This window comes from Sorex araneus, chromosome X, assembly GCF_027595985.1.
Source record: "Sorex araneus isolate mSorAra2 chromosome X, mSorAra2.pri, whole genome shotgun sequence".
Taxonomy (NCBI): domain Eukaryota; kingdom Metazoa; phylum Chordata; class Mammalia; order Eulipotyphla; family Soricidae; genus Sorex; species Sorex araneus.
In genome coordinates this window covers 259,102,899-259,127,317 of record NC_073313.1, presented here as the reverse complement: position 1 = coordinate 259,127,317, position 24,419 = coordinate 259,102,899, and the positions used below count along the sequence as shown (strand labels likewise).

Here is a 24,419-nt window from a genome sequence, read left to right as displayed (position 1 = left end):
TGAGTGAGCGGGAGAGACAGGGGGCACGCAGGGGTGCTCGCTGAGAAGGCGCAGTGAGTGACGCTCCCGCTCTGGACCAAGCACAGGGCAGAAACCTGCCTATAGGAGCCTCTTGAAAAAATCTGGGGTGGGGGATTGGATGGGATGTTGGGGGATGTGGATGTGGGGTCCCACCCTCTGCTGCTCAGGGCCTCTTCCTGACTCATACCCCTGCATGCAGAGCAAATGCTTTGCCCTCTTACTCTCCCCAACCTCTGTTTTTTTCATTCCATTATAAAAATTGCTGACTTGTAACATGAAATCCTAAAACAGTTTCCAGATATAAGTCCCCAGACGCCAGCCAAAATAGTATCCCAAAGAAAGAATCCTCCATACAGTAGAATTCATCCTCTATGCCTTTTCTTGACTTTCAGGACATCTGATTATGCTTCAAAAGTGAACAGGGATCTCCTTTGGCTGACTCTAAACCCAAGGACAAAGGTGGACCCTGAGATCTTAGGTAAGGCTGGCCTTCTCATCAAAAGCATCCCCTGTTCTACTTAATGAGCTAATTAGGAAGCAAGGAGATGAAATGACAATAGCAAGTGGGGGTCTTGGCACTAGATACAAAGGTGTGAGATGGAGACAAAAGGAAGAGAAAAAGGGATGAAAGGGAAAGAGAGGAAGAGGAAAACAGGGGCAAGAAAGAGTAGAGGAAAGGCAAGAGGTATGGAAGGCAGTCAGGAAGGAAGGAAGGATAAGAGGATGGAAGGAAGGAAGGAAGGAAGGAAGGAAGGAAGGAAGGAAGGAAGGAAGGAAGGAAGGAAGGAAGGAAGGAAGGAAGGAAGGAAGGAAGGAAGGAAGGAGAAGAGGAAGGAAGGAAGGAAGGAAGGAAGGAAGGAAGGAAGGAAGGAAGGAAGGAAGGAAGGAAGGAAGGAAGGGAAAGAAGTTGGGATGAAGGAGGAAGAGAGCTGGAAGGAAGGAGGAAAGGGAAGGAAGTTGGAAGGAAGGAAGGAGGGAAGGAACTTGGAAGGAAGAAAGGAGCAAGGGAGGAAGGGAGGGAAGGAAAGAAGTTGGAAGGAAAAAGGAAGGGAAGGAAGGAAAGGAGGCAAGGAAGAAGTTAGGAAGGAAAGAGGGAAGGAGGGAGTGAGGGAGGGAAGGAGGGAGAGAGGAGGGAGAAGGGGAAGGAAGTTGGAAGGACAGAAGGAAGGGAAGGAAGTTGAAAGGAAGGAAGGAACGAGGGAGGGAGGGAAGGAAGTTGAAAGGAAAAAGGGAGGGAGAAAGGGAAGGAGGGGAGGGAGAAAAGGAAGGAGGAAGGTAGGAAGGAAGGAAGGAGGAAGGTAGGAAGGAAGGAAGGAAGGAAGGAAGGAAGGAAGGAAGGAAGGAAGGAAGGAAGGAAGGAAGGAAGGAAGGAAGGAAGGAAGGCAGGCAAGTTCCTTAAATCTATAAAACAATTCTCACTTTCAGTCTTCCAGACTCCTCTAGAAATTTAGTTCTACCAATAAGCTGCCCTCAGAGAATAATAGAAGAGCCCCCTGCTTTTTCTCAAAGGGTGAAAATAAAAACAATTATCAACATTTATCATACAATCCCATTCCTCAGTGCCTGATCCAAGCATCAGAAATGTCCTTGCCAAGTTCCTTCTCTGGGGAAGAGCTTCATGCGGTCTGTGGATGCACACCCTATGCTTGATCTACTCTAGGCTAGTGTTATTGTATGTTTTATTATTTGTATTATTGGTAAGCTACCGTCGGGGCCTATAAACTCTACAAATTTCCCTCATATAAATTAGTGGTAATTGCTTCTTTATGTTGAACCATTTGACCTAGCAATGCTTTGAGATAATAGTGGAAACCCAATATCACCATCTAATACAGATATATAGTTAAGATTTTTTTTTCTACTATTGTAGTCCTAAAAACCTCAGAAATGTTCTGAATGTGCAAAAATTCCAAATGACAAGTTCTTCTTTTTTTCAAAGGAAGATTTGAATACAAGTTAGAAAGTAGAAAAAATATTTCCGTTTGAAGGTTATCCAACCAGATATATCAGAAATTATTCTTGAGGTCATTTTGCTATTAAGTAATGCTGACTCTTTTTGATGAAAAAAATATATTTGAGGATTTTCTTTATTTATGGAATTTATTCTTTAATGGAGAAACAAAAATAAATATTATTGTAACATATTAGACTGACTTTCTTAGACATTTCTTAGACATTTATTACTTTCTTAGATATCTATGATGGTAAAAACATCTACGGATATATAATGTATAATGTATAATTTTGGAAACTTGTTGAGTCTGTCTTTCCAGGCCTGAATTTTTTTGACCTTAATTTTAGCTGGTTCTGACTCCGAGAACATGTTAGAACTGAGTTTAAGGTTTACAGTTGTCTCTCTTGTATCTTTACTATCATAATGCTATTCATCATATGTAACATTTTAGTATGACAAATCATGAGAAATGAGATTTTTTCCTACCTAATCTACTGATGATTTATGTTACTTATATGATTCTTAGGGCTGGAGCGATAGCACAGCTGTTGGGCATTCGCCTTTCACACGGCTGACCCGAGTTCGATTCCTCCACCCCTCTCGGAGAGCCCAGCAAGCTACCGAGAGTATCGAGCCTGCGCGGCAGAGCCTGGCAAGCTACTCGTGCGTACTGGATATACCAAAAACAGTAACAATAAGTCTCTCAATGAGAGATGTTACTGGTGCCCGCTCGAACAAATTGATGAGCAACGGGATGACAGTGATCAGTGATCATATGATTCTTACTGATAAAATCATAAAGCATTCAACAAAAGCATGAGACTCTGGTTCTGTCACTAGATTCTGATGATCATTGCATACAATCAGATATATTTTAATATTTACATCATCTTTTTCTAAATATTCGTGTTACCAATAAGATACTAAACATATCAAATTTGAAAAAAAACCTCCAACATAAATATAATTAGAGGCCTGGATCATTAATGCTGAGGGATGAAATTAAAGGGACACTAGTGGAGGTTTTCCTCTCATTGTGGTAGCCCAAGTGCAGGGAGCATTTTTATGAGCTTTGCTTTTGGTGTATTCTTCAAGAACAACAATCAAGAAATAGCACTGTATCACTGTGGTCCCGTTTTTCATCGATTTGCTCGAGCGGGCACCAGTCACGACTCATTCTGAGACTTGTTACTGTTTTTGGCATATAGAATACACCACAGGTAGCTTTCCTGTCTGTCCGAGAGAGACAGAGGAATCGAACCCAGGTTGGCCACATGCAACCCAAACACCCTACCCGCTATGCAATCGCTCTGGTCCAATCAATGGACTAGAGAAGTTGGTAATAAATCATTAGAAATTTAAAATAGAACCATGGTGGTGGGGATTTTTAATTTGCTGTGGTGATGGCCTGGATTATTTTCATAGAAGATGACTTACTTTATTTAATAACCATTTTGCATCCCTGTGCCTGTACTTCCATTACTGGAACATTGAACACAAGTTATTTCAAGCATTTACTAAGTTTGTTATCGCAGTCCCAGTATCATAATTACTCCAAGGTGTTTTTATGCACGTGCTAATAGAATATTAGACTTGCTGGGAACAATGGCTTCAACAAGTTCTCTCTTACTTTTAATCTATGTCGAGCCTGCATTTTCTTAGATCTGCTATTTTATTTTAAAATTACATTTTTAATTACTCACTATGCATTTGTTCTATCTATAAAAACACAGAGAAATAAGCGTATATACACACATGTGTACAGACACTACACAAATACTTTAACAATGATAAATTCATAGTATGATTAATCAGTAGAAGATCATAGGTTCACATTTAGTTTTAATCCATGAACTCAAATTATGAACACAGGGTGAAGAAGTGGAACTAAGATTGCACTGGATACAGACCATTTTCGAAGTCAAAGTTAAGGGCAAGCAGTCAAGGTGATGGCACATATGTGTTTAAGATCTCAATAAAGCCAAGTCTAAACAAATTGAAGGCTATGGCACATGTAAGTCATTCTTGAATTTAGGAAAAAAACTGCAATTTTTAAAATTTTAGTTTTCCTGAAATTCATAGCACAGTGGTTGGGCATTTGCCTTTCATGTGGCCGACCTGAGTTCGATTCCTCCGCCCCTCTCGGAGAGCCCGGTAAGCTACTGAGAGTATTGAGCCCTCACGGCAGAGCCTGGCAAGCTACCCGTGCGTATTGGATATGCCAAAAACAGTAACAATAAGTCTCTCAATGAGAGACGTTAGTGGTGCCCGCTCAAACAAATCGATGAGCAACAGGATGACAGTGACAGTGACAGTTGACAGGATCTCTATATATTTAGTCAAAGAATTATCATTCAAATATTATCTAGACATTTCTGATGTAAGGAATCTAGAAATTCCTCCAAAGACATTAAGAACATTAGAACCATTGATGAGTTATACATGTTCAGGAAGAAAAAGATCTATCCCAAACTATAACAAAAGGGATAAACCAATCTAGCCAGTGACTAGGAAAAATAGCCAAAGCAAAACAAATAAATAAAATCTACCATATATTAAATCATTTTCAGTAATCTTGCTGCAATCAACAATCTTAGATTCTTTGTAATTTGCATACAAAGTTTTGGTTCCTGATTATTTTAATTGGTTTGGCTATATGTCCACTGAGACTCTGATCCACCATGACTTTTAATTTTTGTTTTGTTGTTTGCGTTTGGGCCACAGTTGGTGTTGCTTAGAGCTTACTCCTTGCTCTATGCTCAGGGACCTCTCCTGGCAGTGCTCAGGGGACTATATGGGGTGTTTTGCATTGAACCCTGGTCAGCTATGTGCAAGGCAAGCACTCAACCTGCTATATTGTCGCTTCCACCCCTGATCCATATGTCTTTTTAATTCTAGGATATACCTACCTGGATGTTCAAATAAAAGAGAAAGAATGGTACAATGTTTTTTAAGGCTTCTGCTCGGATCCCATTACTAAATTTAGTCTTGTGACCAAACTTGATGTCAATGAGGTTGTGGTGAATCTGTCCCCAAAAGATTCTTCTCCAACATGAGAGCATGGACTGCATCTGCCTATTTCAGAGCAACGGACACATTCATAATCCTTTCACAGGCAGAGCACCCAGCAGTTCCCAAGCCTCTAAGAGCAAATATCAAATGTGAGAATCAGAGACAATTTGTGTCAGCCACGGAAGGATGTGACCCCAGTCTCACTAAGGACAAAATTCTCTGAGGACACAAATTAGTTGACCACCACTGGTTAGAGTCGATAAATCTGCTGCAACATTTTAGTCAAGGTCACTCTGTCCCAGGCAGAAACTAACCAAAGACTGAGCATGGTGAGTTAATGGCTGTGTCTGTGTAGTGCGAGAGACTATTATGGTCAATTATTATGTCTAAATTTCCCTGCTGGACCTGTTGAGACTTTCTCATAGCTCCCCCACGGTCAGAGATTTTTCCTAGTTAATTGAGTTCTCCAACTCTCTCTCCTTCACAGTTTTTTTGCTGCATTGAGACCTACATTTGTCCTGCCTCACTATTTCTCTCTACTCCATCTCCTAGGCATAACTCTGTAGCACTGTCATCCTGTTGTTCATCCATTTGCTCGAGTGGGCACCAGTAATGTCTCCATTGTGAGACTTGTTGTTACTGTTTTTGGCACATAGAATACACCACCGGTAGCTTGCCAGGCTCTGCTGTGTGGGCGGGATGCTCTTGGTAGCTTGCCGGGCTCTCCGAGAGGGACAGAGGAATCGAACCTGGGTTGGCTGTGTGCAAGGCAAACGCCCTACCCACTGTGCTATCAGTCCTAGGCATACCCTTCAACAAATATACCATACATCTCTTTCATTGTCCTGGTGTTAAATTTCCAGAAATCTAATATCTGAACAAACGTCTAATGTCTGGAAATGATCATACAACGGATGGCATATGTAAACCAAAAAAAACAAAGATGAATAGAGGCTGAAACCCAATATAAAGCCCCAGAACTAAGAAATGCCTATAAAAATAGGACAGACTTCTGCTTTAGACTGAGGATTCAAACAATGTTCAGGGAGGCAGGAACCAGCCCCACTAGAGGAACACTTGGCTTGAAGTGAAAGTTACGTGGGCTGAAGAAAGCAGTCTTTTTGCAAGAAGACTCTCACACTCAAGATAGATTAAGCCTGACACATCTCATGTTATAAAAATAAAAATCAGTTTCATAATCCTGAATTTCAACAAGAGATAATTTTTTTCTCTCACAATAAAGACAGTGTTGCAGGGTCTAGCTCTCTGTTTGTTAGTTGTGTGTTTGTGTGTGTGTTAATATAAGAGACACAAAAAGCAATTGCTTAAATCAGGAGAGCTTGTTTTCCCACAATAACAGATAAAGAAATTATAAAGTTTCCCTCAGTTTGTTGGCTAATCAGCAGTTCCACACATTTGGGTTCTGGAATCACTGGAATTTTCGAAGTCTGTGTTCATGATGGTGCAACCTTAACTACTCATTCCGCAGGCGACTTCCTGTCAGTTATTAGAGTTCTGGTGCATGAAGTTATCAGGTTTCTCTGAAATGTAGCCTATGAAATGCAGTACAGAGTATGACCTATAATGCCCACCATCAGTTATTTCAACAACAGAATTCTGGTTTTCAAGTTATGTCCGTTGCAGTTCTGTTTATGCCACTACCATTTGCATTGTAAGGCTGTGTCCCCAAAGAATGGTAAGGATCAGTAACCTCGGGCTGGAATAATAGCATAGCTGGTAGGGCATTTGCCTTGCACACGGCCGACCCGGATTGGATTCCCAGCATCCTATATGATCCCCCAAGCACTTCCAGGAGTAATTCCTGAGTGCAGAACCAGGAGTAACCCCCAAGCATGGCTGAGTGTGACCCAAAAAGCAAAAAAAAAACAGTAACCTCAAAAAGCCATTCACTATGGGGACCTTCAGATAGAACAGATAGTACAGGTGCTTGCTGTGGATGGGACTGGTCCAGGTTTAATTCCCAGGATCCCATATGGTTCTTCAAGCAGCACCAGTAGTGTTTCCTGAGTGCAGAGCCAGGAGTAATCCCTGAGAACCTGCAGGTGAGACTCCGCCCCCGCCCACGACCCCTGCCCCCCCCAAAAAAAGCTATCTACAGTCTTTTCTTCAAATCTAAACATCAACATTATATAAGCGAAATTCTTTTATTTTTTGTGTGTTTTCTTCAATCTTTTTAATACTTACTTCCATTTTTCAAAGTACCTATTTATCAGTACTAATACAGACTCACAATGAGAGGCATATCAATGCTTTGACAATGCTAGCCACTGAAAACACTACTTGTTTTGCTGTCTCTTTGAAAATCCATCAGCATTAAGTGTTTTGTTGTTTCCAGAGAACTGTCCCCCTTGAAAGATGAGAACCAACCCCTGAGCGGGGTGAGCTACCGAGGTGAGATGTCAGTTTTGAAAGTGACAGAGGTACTGCCTCTGTGTGTAATTTTGAAACAAACATGTCAATATTTCATAGAGGAATCTTCTTTGGGATCCATTGGGAAGAAAAATAGACTATCATTCCATCAAGAGATAAGCTTTCAAATTTATCTTGAAACTTTAGAGAGATGCTGACGGGTTACCTTGGTGTTTGTCTGTTTGGATTTTTTCTGGGGCAGGGAAACTGTTCATAAAACTGAGATCAACAATATATCTCTGAAACTGTAGCAAGTTACTATTGAACCATCTTGATTTTTATCTCTTGATTTAAAAAAAATATTCATTCACCTGGTCTTAGGAGAATGGGAAATATGGAACCATAAAAATTAATGAGGAAAACAATAAAAGGAGATAATGGAATTTACATATGGGAAAGTTGACCGATGTCATCTACTAAATATTCAAATCTTTCATCTTAGTCATTTCACTCTGAAGGAGAAGAAGGGAATCAATATTTTGACTTTATTCATTAAAGTTATGAGCTAACAAATTTACATTGATTTTTCCGCTCTCCATTGTCTTCTATTAGGATATGCAAGTCCAGACACTAACCACGTATTTCCCCATGAGTCTCTCGAAAGCTGTGTAAAAAGGTATTTCTTTCCCCCTCCAAAATGAAACTCTTTCAGGTATCACAGCTCCCGATCAATTGCTCTGTGTTTTCAAACATTAGGATATAGAAAGGTTTTATATATATATATTTATTTATACGTATATTTATATATGTGTGTGGGACCTGGGGCTGAGACCTCCAAGCCTGCTCAAATTGGGACTGGGTCTCTTCCACCCAGACTCCCCATTCTCCAGTAGCTAGGCAGTCACACCCAGGGACTGTCCTCACACCACGTAATCTCATCAATGGCCAACATCCAGAGACTATAGCACTAAGCTCCCAGAACCGACATCTTATAGCCTAGTTCTACCTCTGGGAGAACCTGGCAAGCTACCAAGAGTTTCCTGCCCCAATGGGCAGAGCCTCACAAACTCCCCATGGTGTATTCATATGCCAAAATCAGTAACAATGATGGATCTCATTCCTCTGACCCTGAAAGAGCCCCCAATGCGGCACCATTGGAAAGGATAAGTGGAGAGAGATTTCAAAAATTTCAGGGCTAGGACTAATGGAGACGTCACTGAGACCACTCGAGAAATTCGACGATCAACGGGATCATGATGATATATATAAATATATATCAACGAACATATATATATATATATATATATATATGTTCATTCTTTCATTTTCTGATTTGACAGGCAACCCAAAACCAGACTTTTAAGAGAGAAACAGAATAACCTGTGTTGACTTTATGTGTGGCAGATTGAATTTGTCCTGAACTTTATGAAATTTGCACCCATCCTGGCCTGGTTGGGTCTTCATTATTTTAAGTGGATATTCATATCACTCATCTTGACCTTCTTAAGGGTAGGTATCCTATCTATTTGTTCACTGCTTCAGTCATGAGTGATTGTGGGTACTCAAACATACTTGTCTATGGAGGGAAAATAGAGGACATTTATTTGGAACTAGTCGGGGAGAGAAATTAGAGTCTGTGAAAAGCTGTCGTGTATGCTTCCCAGGAATTCATCCTCTTTTGATAGGGTGGAGTCCCCGTGTGGAGATCAGTTTCCATCTCAGACCAAAACCTTACTCTGACTCAGCCAATGACTTGCCAGCTCCCAGTTGACACCAAGATTGTTGTCAATATTGACAAATGCCACAAGTCTGTCTGATCAGAGTAAACCCTTTACACTGTGTGGATGCCTTGTCATTCCATGTCCCTCATGCCAAGATGGAAAGAGATCCAGTGGGACCAGTGCTGTGGCATTGTAGAAGACCTACATCGATTTATGTCTGCCGCCAGGTGATTGCTAGAATTTAAAATTATGGCTGGTGCTAAATTCTATGTTATTGGAGCCAAGTATGATGGGACTGTCTGACCATGTTGGTCATATTCACTCCTAATTTAATCAGTATATTGTGGTGATTATTGGTCGCCACGTGAGAAAATGGAAGTGAGGCAGGGAAAGACTAGAGATGGTGAAGAGCAGGACATGATGGCACCATGTTTATTGTTTAAAACTATCTTTCTGCTGGACACTATAATTGCAAATAATTAGCTGTCTTATTGGTTGGCCACATATATCATTTTTTATTCATTCCTTCTATTTTTGTTTACTTATTTATTTTTGGTGTTTGGGACACCCCCTCGAAAGTCTCCAGGGTTAGGGCTTGTGATGCTTGAGCTTGATGCAGCCACTGATCTTTTTGGCTGGATGAAGATTGTGTCTGATTAAGACAACTTCACCTGTCCCAAATGTGTCTGTCTTAGTCTGTCCCGACCAGAGAGAGGCTTACTAAAAAAGGAAAGCTGTTTCTCATAGTTTGGGAGGCTGGAAGTACCTGCATGGTCAGATGTGGCTCTGCCTTTTGGATCACAGACTGTGTCCTCACATGGCAGAGAGGATAGGGAGTCTGAAGAGGTCACTCTTATGAGGCACTGATTCCACTCAGGAGGACGCCTACACTCCATAGCCAAATCATTACCCCAAGCCTCCAAATACCATCATACTAGGTGTTCGGACTGGAGCTATAGCACAGCGTGCAAGGGTGTTTGCCTTGCACGCAGCAGACCTGGGTTCGATTTTCTCTGCCCCTCTCAGAGAGCCTGGCAAGCTACCGAGAGTATCCCTCCTGCATGGCAGAGCCTGGCAAGCTCCCCGTGGCATATTCGATATGCCAAAAACAGTAACAACAAGTCTCACAATGGAGATGTTACTGGTGTCTGCTCAAGCAAATCAATGAGCAAAGGGACGACAGTGCTACAATGCTACAGTGGGACAATCCTGCAATGCTCAGAGTTTACTCCTGGCTCTGCACTCAGGAATCATTGCTGGAGGGTTTAGGGGACCACATAGAATGACAGGGACAAAAACGAAGTTGGTGGTATGGAAGGCAAAGTACCACCCATTGCACTATCGCACTGGCCCATCGTGCATTATTCTTTAGTGGGGAAGCATAAGTCCAGTAAACCTAAGCAATGCTCATATTTTCTTCTGCACTGTTAATTCACTGTTACCCTGAATGTCGTCTCTGAGCCCACTTGTACATGCAGAACAATCTCTGGATTTCTTGCCATAGGCTCAAATATCCATTTTCTCTACTTTATATCTTCAATGATATCTATTTTCTACTTATGTGGTCCTAAGAGCTCTTTTGAGTTTTTTTTCTTCTTTCCTTTTTTTCCAGACATCAATTTCCTGTGTCTGGCTATTTATTGATGATTCTTGGATAGTGCTTCAAATATTAAAAATAGGATCTTTACACAACTTTTTATGAACTGCTGTGGTGAACTATGCTATTGAGCATCAAAATAAAGAGACAGGAAATAAACTCTCCCAAGGCAGGAAATCCAGACCGCACTAGCTCCATTTAAGGTTCAAAATTAATATTTTCTAGTACCAAATATTTTATTTCTCCTTCCTAACATATTTTTACTTTGCTCCAAATTTTGTTCTTATAAAGACTATAGTATTTGCAATCAGCCATTTATTAGTTATATAATTTTAAGTAGGAAGTGTTTTTATACTGAGGCTACATTGTACTGTATAACGGGGAAATTATTTTTGAGATGTCAGAAGAAATCGAAGAATTTAGTACTTCAAAAGCACCTAGTCAAGCGGCCAGCACAAGTAGAAGCCAGATAAATACCAATCTGCTTTTCCTTCCTTGCTGTTTGCTATGAAACTCTACCAGATTTTTATCTTCCTGTACCTAGCTATAAAATAGTCATTTTAATAAATATTTCTGCCCAGTATCACCTTAGGAAAGACATATTTTACTACAAGTATGCATATTTAGTCCTGTACATAAGCACTTTTCTTATTGTGTAGAAAGTTTACTTTATCAGGCAAATATATCATAATCTAAATTAGGCCAGAAGGAAGTCTTGTTTTAAAAGAGAAGGAGCAAAAACAAATTAAATAATTTATTACTTCTGCCATAGTGAACAGGTAATAATGTACAGTTAGGTAAAAAGTAAATCAATTTTATAATTATTTTTATCCAACTTTATAGCAGATTTATGGGGGTGGGGGAAGTAGATTCAAATTTGTGTCTTAGGAGACTGCTTAGAAATAAAATACACCTGTTTTTATCCCAAAGTTCTAACTAATGAGTTTGAGATTAAAGTTACTGCCGTTAACTACTGTTCTCATTATTATTATTATTATTGTCATTGACATTATTGCAATTGACATATTATGATGCCTGGTCAAAATAATAAAGTGAGTGCTTTAGAGAAAATAGTACGGAATTTGAAAAAAAAAAACCTTTAAGAACTTTTGATTTTAAGGTTCTAGAGAGACAGGACTGAAGTCTAATGCTTATTAAGGCCAAAACAGATTTCATGGAACATCTTTAAAAGATTTACTTTAACTTGAAGCCTGACATGTGCTGCTAAGATTAACATATGTTATTACCTATGAACTGGATCAATTGCACAGCGGGTAGGGCATTTGCCTTGCACATGGCCAACCCGGGTTTGATTCCTCCATTCCTCTCAGAGAGCCCTACAAGCTACCCATGGAGTATTCGATATGCCAAAAACAGTAACAAGTCTCACAACGGAGACGTTACTGGTGCCCGCTTGAGCAAATTGATAAACAACAGGACAACAGTGATATTACCTATGGCACTTTGGAAACTAAATTTATACATTATACACACACATATATCACTTGTATCACTTGTAGTCTCATTGATCTTTGATTTGCTTGAGCGGGCGCCAGTAACACCTCCATTTTTCCCTGTCTCGAGCTAGTGTAGCCCAATGATACCTGCTTGCTCCAGGAACAGAAAGAGCCTCAAATCGTTCACTCAGAAATTTGTGAGTGAACTGTGCTTCATGGAGTATTATGGTTTAAAGGAGAGAGGGTATATGAAAAATTTAAACCAAATCATGATATACAGATTCAAGTTAGAATAATTTACAGAAGTTCATGTCGTGGGAGAACTTTTCCAAAAATTCAACCAAAGAAGGGGAGGTTCTGGAAAATATATTTTATTTGTGTCTTCAAATCTGACATAAGCTTTGAATATGGTTTGAGCACATGCCAAGTTTTTACAAATGAGTTTAGCTAACCATATGTGACTGATTTTTTTTTTAAATCTAGAAGTAGAAACTAGGAATACAAAATGTTAACATATAATGGCCTTGAACTTCCTGAGCAGAAGGGGCTAAGTTAATGCCAGTTTAAAAACTGGTTTGACCTTTGAAAGATTTCATTTTTAGAGTGGCAGATACAACTTGCACTGCTGTAGCATTCAGTTCACCTTCTAGTCATAAAACATCTGAGTGTTTATTACTGGCTGCCCAGGAACCAAAGCAGAGTTGTCATTTCCACAAAGAGTCACACTCCAGACAGTGTCACTCTAGCACCATGGGGTCATACATTCTCATGGGGAAGTTGGAATGGAAGATCAACGGGTCCTCTTAGCAAGGGAGCAGCCCTGGGATATCCAATAGGAGGACGTGACTATTTAGCTGATGCAGAGCATAAGGAAGAAAACAAAAGAAAGGAAAGAAGTGTGAAGAGAATTTGTGTGCTAATCCAATCCAGGGCTGGAGCGATAGCACAGCGGTTAGGGCGTTCACCTCTCACGAGGCCGACCCGTGTTCGATTACTCTGCCCTGCTCAGAGAGCCCGGCAAGCTACTGAGAGTATCGAGCCCACACGGCAGAGCCTGGCAAGCTACCCGTGGCGTATTGGATGTGCCAAAAACAGTAACAAATAAGTCTCACAATGAGAGACGTTACTGGTGCCCGCTTGAACAAATCAATGAACAACGGGATGACAATGACAATACGATCCAGAGAAGCATAAATTGCCAGGGGAGCTGAGCAGAACTTGATCACATCTTTCCTATCTAATGTCCTTCTGGTAATTTCATTGGTTGGAACAAGGCTTGACTCAAAGAGGAGACCCAATGAATATTTATTAACTAAGTGGATGGGGAAAGTGTATAATTGGAAATAGTTCAAGAATAATTTTTAGGTTTCTTAAATAACAGGAAGGATGCTGGTTCTATGTAATTACATTCTACTCTATTTCTGCTTTTCTTCAGTTTTTCAAATTTTCCAAAATTATGAGGAAGGAGTAGGAAATATCTGTGAATACACGTACACTATTAATTTTTATTCTTGTTCGAAGATTTTGTCATTTGAATAATAGGATCAGTTTAATTCCATTCTGTCCATTTCCATTGGCCTATTTTGGCTTAGGAGAGATGCTCAGGGATTATTCCTGGCTCTGCACTCAAGAATTACTCTTGGTGATGCTCAGGGCAACATATGGGGATTTAACCCGGGTGGGCTGCATGCTAGGCAAATACCATCCCCTCTGTGTTATATATCTTGCACCTGATCTTTTTGCTAAAGGATGCCAGATTTATCCTTGTGAACACAGAATTGTTCCTGGCACTCTCTAAATTAAAACCTTCTGATGACTTGTCCATTTATTCAGACCGGAAGTCCAAACTGTCATGAGACATTCAAAGATCTTTTAAGATTTGGATCCCGTATCAAACTCTAAAATGGCATAGTCCCCTTCATGATCTTAAGATGCATCTAGTACAGCATATTCTCATTGTAACTTGGCTTCCAGATTGTCGGTTTTGAAGGTGAAGTTCAATACCAACCATAAACTGGAGTTTGGGAACAAGTCTTGAGCACTTACAAAAACCTAAATGGTGACTTCAGCCAGCACTCAGAATGCTTCCTTTACCTCCATATGTTGCTTTGCCTAAGTCATATTTTGGTACCTAATTCAGGTGTAAATTCTTTGAGAAAGTTTGGTGATCAACTGGGATTTCTCAAGACTGTACCTGGACTGGAGCAATATCACAGCACATGGCTGACCCAGGTTTGATTCCTCCATCCCTCTCGGAGAGCCCGGCAAGCTACCTAGAGTATCCCGTCCACACCGCAGTGCCTGGCAAGCTACCTGTGACATATTCGATACGCCAAAACCAGTAACAACAAGTCTCACAATGACGTTACTGGTGCCTGCTCGAACAAATCGATGAACAACGGGATGACAGTGATACGGTGACAGTACCTGGGCCTCTTTCCTGGACTGTTACAGGGCTGTGTATTCTCTGTAACAGACACCACCTTTACTGCTTCCTATGTTCCCTCAACTATCTCTATGAACCCCTGGAGAGACAGACAATGAATGATCTGTAAGGGCAAAGTGGGTAGGGATTATTGAAGGGAGAGCAAGTATGATCTGTGGTCAATTATTTGATACTTTTAAGAAACATTCTATTTTTGAAAAATGTTTCTGTCTCAATCTGTCACGGGAAATAAAAGCTGCAAGGACACTAGGAAGCAAATAACGAGTTTCATCTTTGAAACAGAATGGAGATTGGTAGCATCTACTTGTTATTTTTTTTTGGATAATTTATATATTTAAAACAGCATATTGGAAGCCACTAAAGCAATCCTGATTTCACAAGTCTCTGACTTACATCTCATTATTTTTTAACTATACAAAATATTGTGATGAACAGCCATGGTATTCTGAATACTATGGCCAATAGGCTACTCTTGGACATGCCCACACACTTATGCTCTGGAGACTAACTTGGAATTTAAATTTTATGCTCTTGAGAGTCAGTTGTTTGCTTTGAAACCTGTTATGTTCATTTTACTTAACAATGTAATTCTATAATGAAGTGATATCCAAAAAAATGCATGTGTGTGAAAATCAGTAAAAATTTCCCTAAAACTATGTTAAGAAACAGCATTGTCTTGAGGATAATAAAAGGGGATTTAGCCAAAAAAATGTATGATCTGGTTGAATATAGTGACATTGAGATAAATTTGTTCAATCTTAAATATACACTTATCTATGCATTTGTTTTTCAGAATATCTTTAAATTTTGATTTTAAAGAAACTGGAACTGAAACTAATATACACATCTTATGTGTAAATTTACATGGAAGTCCAACTAGGGAAACACACACACAAAATGACCATAATAATTTGTATTTAGTGCTTTAAGAGCTAAAAGGATTTTAAATGCGTTTTTGCCTTTTATTATTTCTTCAGGGCTTTTATACTTACTTCATTTTATCAGTTTTCCTGACATTGAATTTTCTTTGTTCATGTTCTATAAATAAATCATCAACAAAATATATATATATATATTACATAGCTTAAGCTCAATAAGTGTGAAAAAAATGTTTTTATTCACCCCACAAAAAAACCATGAAATTATCACCAAAGACTCAAAGACAAATAGAAAATATTCTAAAACCAGCCACTGACTTGCAATAAAGCCAAATATTATTTTGGAAAGAAGTTTGTACAGCAAAAAAGCAAAGAAAATTAATTGAGAGAAAATTATGTGTTCATTAATATTAAAGAAGCACTTTGAAAATGGCCTTTGAAGGAAGAGGTGTATGTTAGCAATGACAACATACAAACCAATACCTTGAATTCAGAACTGAGCCAAACAATCCAAAAAAGCAATGCAAGCTATGCTTTACAGTACTATTTCAGTAAGCTTCTATGAAACCATATCGAAGAAGTTTGGTACCTAGTGACATTTCCAGCCAAGACCATCATTTATAAGCACTGCCTTAATCACTAGAATCACCATTGAAAAGATCCAATATTATTTTGAGGGTAAATGAGAGAGAATGAAAAGAAGGAAGGAAGGAAGGAAGGAAGGAAGGAAGGAAGGAAGGAAGGAAGGAAGGAAGGAAGGAAGGAAGGAAGGAAGGAAGGAAGGAAGGAAGGAAGGAAGGAAGGAAGGGAAGGAGGGAGAGAGGGAGCGAGAGAAGAAGGAAGGGAGAGAGGGAGGGAGAGAGGGAGGGAGGAAGGAAGGGAGGGAGGGAGGGAGAGAGGGAGGGAGGATGGGAGGAAGAAAACATAGTATAATTTGAAAGAACACATACCTCATAATGAGTGTTCAAACTTTCAAACCTTATGATGCCTCAATTTTGTTAAAGCCAAGCACATGCCCTGAGCAAAGTATCACAAGGCTTGTTTCAGTGAGAAAAACAGTCTGTTTTTTCCTTCAGTGAGAAGCCCCTGGATGTCTATTCTCTTCTAAATGTCCCCACATCATCAGTTATGCTCCTCTTCAGCTGCGCTGGCTCTATCTCTCACTAGGATATTTTGACATAAATGAATTCTTCTTTATTCTCCATTGGCTTATTCATCAACCATCTAAAAATAACCCAGGTTCCCTTTTCTTTGAGCTCCTTCCCCATCTCTCTCTCTTTCTTTTCCCCTTTTGCTTTCCTTCTGTTTCTTCTTTCCTTTCCTTTTACTGTTTTTTTTTCTTTTCGGGTCACACCCAGTGATACACAAGGATTACTCCTGGCTCTACACTCAGGAATTACTCCTGGCAGTACTGGGGGACCATATGGGATGCTGGGAATCAACCTGGGTCGACTGCGTGCAAGGCAAACACCCTACCCTTTCACTCTTTACTGCCTTCCTTCTTTCTCACTTACTAAGCCATCTAGGGTTTAAGATTTTCATTCAGGGAACTAAAGGATATAAATTAAATATATAAACTAAAGGGCATAAACTCAGCTATAAATATAAAATAAAGTATAAATATATAAACTGAAGGATATAAATTACATCCCAGTTACAAAGGATGTGCTCCAAAGTATTGAACCATCCCTTGACCCATGAGAGTGCTTTATGTATATATATTTTTCCTGTGATATGTCAATAGCACTGTAGCATTGTCGTCCGTTGTTCATCAATTTTCTCAAGTGGGCACCAGTAATGTTTCCATTGTGAGACTCATTGTTACTGTTTTTGGCATATCAAATATGCCACGGGGAACTTGCCAGGCTCTGCCATACGGGCAGGATACTCTCGGTAGTTTGCCGAGCTCTCTGAGAGATATGAAGGAATCAAACTCGGGTCAGCCGCATGCAAGGCAAGTGCCCTACCCGCTGTGCTATCGCTCCAGTCCTATTTTGAGCATTTTTCTGGTTGGGGCCCAGATGGTGTTCAGGGTGAGGGGGGAAATCACTCTGAGTGATTTTTGACCAACTGAACTGGTGTTTCAAATGCAAGATATGAAGGATGTGGACCTCCTTCAGGCCTTATGATGCTGAGGGCCACAGGTCCCACACTGGCACGGGCCTCCAGGACTATACTCAGCAGTACTTGGTGGAAAGGGGAGGAGGAAATATGTGATGCTGGGCACCCTAGGCCTCTGAGTATCTTTTTGCATAGAAAGTTATTTCTAACTGATTCCTTTGAACCAGACATCAGTGTTGGAGAAAGCTGGCATTTTGTGACTGACTTCCCCTTTTCATTCTCTTGCCTATTGTACTCTGGCTTCTACCAGAGTCTTTGGAAATGGTTAATTTAATGACACTTTTTCCTTACTAAGTGTATGTTAGAAGATTTCTTTTTTTTTTCCTCTCTGTCTAGATTACTTTTTTACTGTCTGGAGAGATTTGCTTTTTCCCTAGAACTGCAGCTTCTGTATTAAATATCCTATTTCCCTTGACATCCCTGATTCTGTTTGCTATTGTTTCTTATTTGCTATTTGTTCTGATTGTTTCTACTGGGTCCCTTCACTGACTTTTATTCTGGATCTCCTCGTTTCCATTTATAGAGCAAATATCTGTTCCCACTTTCTGTACTTATTCTTGACAAAGATAAAATTTTAAGATAAATACTTTGTCTTATTTATATGACTTCCAATTCTAAAATTCTACTCTTCCCTGCTTTCTGAGACATATATTTGTTCTCCCAACAACATGCTGAATTATGTAAGAACATATTCAATTTTTTGACACCTGGGTTTAGTATCTTCCAAAATAAACTTCGCATCTTTTCCTGTTCTCCTTGTTGATATTTTGTCTGCAATAACATCATTACTCTCTCTGTTATAAACCAAAAACATCCAAATAACATTGTACCTATATTCTTCCTATCTACACACTTTTTTTTTGGCTTTTTGGGTCACACCCAGCGATGCACACGGGGGTCACTCCTGACTCCTGTACTCAGGAATCACTCCTGACAGTGCACAGAGGACTATATAGGAAGCTGGGATTCGAACCAGGGTCAGTCGCTTGCAAGACAAGCGCCCTACCGGCTGTGCTGTCACTCCAGCCCCTCTATGCACATTTAATTAGGTGAAAAATTCTTTCTCTTCTCCTTGGATTTTATAACTTTCTTATTTTCCAAATACCCACAAGGTTCTATTTTATTAACTTTCATCCTTGGTCACTGAATCTCACTCTCACTCTCACTCTGTCTCTGTCTCTGTCTCTGTCTCTGTCTCTGTCTCTCTCTCTCTCTCTCTCTCTCACACACACACACACACACACACACACACTGTTGTTTTATGGTGGCAGAGATTGAATTCAAGACTCCACGGATGCAAACAGCATTCTGTACATTGAGGCACATCACCAGGCTCAGAATAACACACATATTTCTTGGTTATGATTTCAGGATTTATTCCTGGCTCTGTGCTCAGAGGTCATTCTGACAAGGCTCAGAGAACTGAGTATGGTACTGAAGATCAAACCCTGGTTAAGTGCATACAAGGCAAGTACCTTAGCCACTGTGCTATCTCTGTGCCCCTGTACCTTAATTATCTCTTAATTGGATTTTCTAGCTCCATTTCCTCTCTATTAAATATAAACCTGAAAACCATCCCAAAAAGGAGATACAGTACATGAATTATTTTTCATTAGGCCTCACAGTTCCCCAACTCTGGTCTAGTTCCATTGGAAAGCAACTGAGGTAACCTGACCTCCTTCCCATTCTGGTCCTATTACCCCGCACTTGTCTCTTTGAGGTCTCTTCCTCTTCTAGCAACATTTCCATTTGAAAAAAAGGGGGGGGAAACTAAGAAAATCATGTTCATGGGTCCTAAATTAAAAGCCACTTCCTCCTTGGAACTTTCATCAAGACACTCTCCTGTTAAGTAGAATTTCCTGTGTATTAAATGTAACTTTCTGCCTTGTATCACAGTTATTAAATGCCTAGATAAAGTTCAAAAAACCGCTGAGGATGGGGATTGAAGTTTTTGCATTACTTTTATCCCCCATGAAGTCTGATATCCTTCTTTGAGCATTAAGTGTCATGCAAATGTTGAGGGATTTAATCTAGACATTAATGAAAAGGAAATATAGATGATGATTTTAGCTCACTATTTACAGTATACATTCAAGGCTTAAACAGACCTGGTGGCGTGGGAATGGGAAATAAGGGGAAAAATTAGGTACATGGACCAGCGGGACGCTGGTGGTATCTCGAGCCGGAGCCGATATCAGCACAAGACCTTTGGTTCCAGAAACTGCTTGCAGACACTCTACTAGACTATCAACTAAGCCAGAGCCCCACGCCTGCTGATGACGGGAAATAACCATCCTCTTCGGTTTTTTTCCCTTTGTCAAACAGCGTGGCGATTACTAAACAGGCGTGAACTCGGTGGCGCGGGGCAAGGGGGAAAAAGAAAAGTTATGTAACAAACAGCAGGACTTAATATCTCTATATTCTTAGTAATGGAGAACTATCAAATGCCTCATTGGCAATAGGACTGTCTTTTTCTTTTGGGGGGGAAACCCCAGCAACGGTAGTGAGTTGTGAGTTGAAACATGGAATGTAATCGAGATAAGCGCGAATGAAGTGAAACTTATCACGTACAAGGGTGGGGACTAGGGAGGTGGGAGGGGGCGGCAGATATACTGGGGGGTTTGGTGATGGAAGATGGGCACTGGTGAAGGGAAGGGTGTTTGAATATTGTATAACTGACATAATCCTGAGAACTTTGTAACCCTCCACTTGGTGATTCAATAAAAAAAAAAAGTGTCTGGAAATGCTATTTTATTAAAATAAATCTAATAGACCAAAACGTTATTTTTAAGAAGTTTGGTTTGGAAGGGGAAGAAAGGATAAAATAAAATATAAAATGCACATATATTGTTACCCAAAATTTATAACTCCTAAAGAAAATTGAACTCAAGACTCATAGTATTTTTAATAGTTCAGATTGTTTTCAGCATAGTGGAATATATCTTTAACCTGTGTACCTACAGAAAAAGACACTATAAATCATTCATGCACACATACATACACATATTGCACACATACCTTTTTTTCCTACCCTAGTTAGGAAATTTTTTTTCTAGTTTAGTTTTAAACCATCATGTGACCTCCAGGGATTTCATTTCTAAATAGATTTATTCATCTATCAAATAAGCAGTCATACCTTCCCCAGAAATCCCTTAGGATATTTGTGGGATTAAAATGAAAGCATACAATTAGATCAGATTATATTCAGGAAAGTGTTTTTGCTGTATAACAGCAAAAGCTTTCACAATTATTTATAACAATCTAGCTGGCAAGCTGAAAAAGTTAAGTGCGTTCCTTGGAATTCTTTGAGTCCATTCAATTTTGTTCAAACCCACGCCAAGCCTGCAGTTCTGAAATTCTGAGACAAGCTTCCAACCCCCATCTTTATCATCAGAATGATATGCAAATGTGAGTCACTGGAGATATTCCTAGATGTATTAGTTACTCTAAATGGAGTGGCTAACAGGATGGCTTAATGCACAACAGGTTGCACATCTGCTTAATGCACCCAAATGTAATAACGTGATAGATTGAAATATAGATGCCATCAGCTGCCTATGTGGAGACCAGAAGCTTGGCTCTGCTTTTCTAGAACGACTTTCCGGGAATAGCTCACTTTCCTTGATTGGTTTTCCTTCAGACAAAATAATTGAATCTAATGCTCTGTGTCAATGCAAGCATTTGGATTATTCCCTTTATGTGCAGCCCTTGTGGTTTCAGGGTCCGGTGTTAAAAGTTGCCTTTGATCAAACCTCATCCTTCCCTACACATCTTTATTCATAACAAATTAGAAGCGATTATCCCAAAGAATTAGCAAGAGTTTTAATGCCCACAGTTCATCTTAAAATAAAGAGGAAGAATTTCCCATTATAATGGATGCAGTATCCTGGTTGGCTTCATTAGCCGATTTATCATTTGTTAGTTGTTGCCTGCAACTGCACAATGAGCCGGTGCAGTCCAATGGTGAAAGATATGCACCCCTCAGGCCTTACAGTTTAATGGAGAACACATTTAAATTTAAGATCTACCCTGCTAAAATAAACTCTTATGCATATCAAAGGAAAAGAGGGAACAGGGATTCCAGGGCTGCCTTATTTAAGAGTTTCTTGTTTGTTAAATAAAATTTCAATTGAAGGATGGCAATTCACTTAATTGTTTTGGAAAATCTATTCCACCCCTTCATTGATAAATAAATTAAGTGGTTAATTTTGTCATTTGTTTGAGTTTCTCTTTTAGTGCTTGTGAACCTTAGGATATATGGAATTTGAGAGCAGATTGGGATTTTTAAAAGAGATTTACACTGCAATTAAGTTTTAAAAAATCAAGTTTGAAATATTGAATTTTAGGCCGATTTTTTGTAAACTGAAAATTAGGAATAATTAGAATTAATTTCTTGTTTATAAAAATCAATCTAGAAATTATAGTATTTTATCCTTCATTTTTATAGGCATTTAATACAGCACTGTCACTGTAGCACTGTCATCCCATTGTTCATCGATTTGCTCAAGCGGACACCAGTAATGTCGCTATTGTAAAACTTATTGTTACTGTTATTGGCATATTGAATATGCCACTGGTAGCTTGCCAGGCTCTGCCATGCAGGCGGGATACCCTCGGTAGCTGCCGGGCTCTCTGAGAGGGATGGAGGAATCAAACCCGGATCCGCCAAGTGCAAGGCAAATGCCTACCCGCTGTGCTATTGCTCCAGTCCATTTAATCAGTCACAGTCACAGTCATCCCATTGCTAACCAATTTGCTTGAGCGGGCATCAGTAACATTTCATTGTGAGACTTATTGTTACTGTTTTTGGCATAGTGAATACGCCACAAGTAGCTTGCCAAGCTCTGCCGTGCGGGCTCGATACTCTCAGTAGCTTGCTGGACTCTCCGAGAGGAGAAGAGGAATCAAACCAGGGTTGGCTGCATGCAGGCGAATGCCCTACCTCTGTGCTATCACTCCAGCCCAATGATACAGAAGTAAAGTTAAATATATGCAAAAGTATCTGCCCACACTTAAAATCTTCACAAAAACAAGTTCTTTCCTGGCTCACTCACCACTCTTGTTATTAAAACCCATATCTGCTTCTTGATTACCAACACTTCATCTACTCGTGCATTCAATTTTAGCAGTGGTATTATGGATAGCCAATACTTTTTATCATCTCTGCTGAACCTCAAGTTTCTAACTCTTTTTGGAACACCCTACTGATAGGTCTTGCAATCTGTTTGTTGCTTCTCAGCTGTAGATCTGGCTTCCCTACATTCAATTTCTTACATTCAATGTTATTATCATTTCCTGGCAGATACTGCCCAGGCCCTTGTCCTAGTTCTGCCATGTTAATGTGATGAGCAGGAACCTATCAATGTGGAAGCCATAATCAGTCATTGCAGGGTAATAGCAGATGATATTGTCCTTATCGCATGCACAGATGATCTCAGGCCACAAACAGTGTTAGCCTGCAGCTTTCTCTCATCTTTCTGCCATAGCATCTAGATCACTCTAGAGAAGATCCCTTGAAGGCACTACTTCCTTGCCCAAATGCCTGTGACAACATTTGATTTTAAAATAGTTCACAATGTGCCCATACAATGTATGTTTGATCTTAATATCTGTAACAAAATAAATCTTAAACTCTGTTCAGAAAAATCACTCTCTATTTTGACCTCTATCAAAAAAAGACCTTACACATGAATTAAATGCAAACATATTGAAGATTTAACCTATATTAGATAGGGTGCTAACTCCTAATCATTTTATAGAGAACAAGAAATTTATCCCCCAAACTCCAGACTAGGTATGGAGCCACGTAATTAAGACTGATACTCTAAAACAATGATGTAGTGTTATGAAAAAGCAAGTCAGAGAGCATCCTCCCTGCTTTGGGAGGGTCCTTCAGACCAGAGGGACCAGAAAGAACTCATTCTTTTTGCAGAAATAGTTTTCCATTTCTTCAAAGTCTACTTGAGCTTAAAAATTCAACTTCAATTCATCCACCTGTGAGGTTCAATCTGCTCACTGAGCCCTGGTTTATTCAAACTTTTATTTCTTAACACCCCCCCTCAGAAGTCCCACTCAAGCAGCGATCTTTCTAATGTATTTCATAATTTTAATTTATTGTTCTAAAATAAAAGAAATAGCTCCTGAAGAGCAGAAGAAATCGGTAGTATTTCTTGCTTGCCTTGAATCCACAAAGACCCCTATACAGTTCTAAATATTCAAAGAACTATTTCAACAGACAAATAGATCTATCAATACTTCCTCATAAATCATTAAAGTAAGTATGTATAGATATTGTGTAATGAAAGAGCCCTATGAGCACTTGTTGTAATTCTGCATACTAAATGAGGTATTTTGATTTTAAATAATTTAGATTAGCATTTGCCAACTGGGGAATCATCTGGCCTCCAGTGGGTTTTTAGAATATTCCAAGGGGGCCATGGTTGAAAATGACAAAAGTGGCACAGGAATATGAAAACACTGAAGGAAGTTCTCACTTGAACTTCTGAAAACAGAAGTAAACTAGAAAAAGAAAAACAGTAAGAAAATATTGAGAAACACTGCTTTCCACACACTCAATGCATTGTTTTTTCCTAATATTAAGTGTTACTAAAAATAGTATGAAAGACACAGATGCAAATTTTGTAGTTTTCTTTTGTCTCACATTTAACATTCCTGATAAATTCAGGCAGACAAGAGCCTGCCAGAAGGATGGAGGTTAAAAAGTAATTGCACTGTGCTCTGTGAACAGTAACCAGTCTATTTCACATCTTCTTCCCATCCCACCCCTATCCCAAAGCATCCTTAACAGGATTAGTAAATAACATTCTTCTAGCCAACACCTC

General features: G+C 39.6%; 1 protein-coding gene across 2 annotated transcripts in view; it reads right to left on the bottom strand.

The window, feature by feature from the left end:
* Positions 1 to 24,419, bottom strand: part of NYAP2 (neuronal tyrosine-phosphorylated phosphoinositide-3-kinase adaptor 2) — a 327,961-nt gene that overhangs the window by 176,350 nt on the left and 127,192 nt on the right. The gene's annotated exons all lie outside the window — the stretch shown is intronic.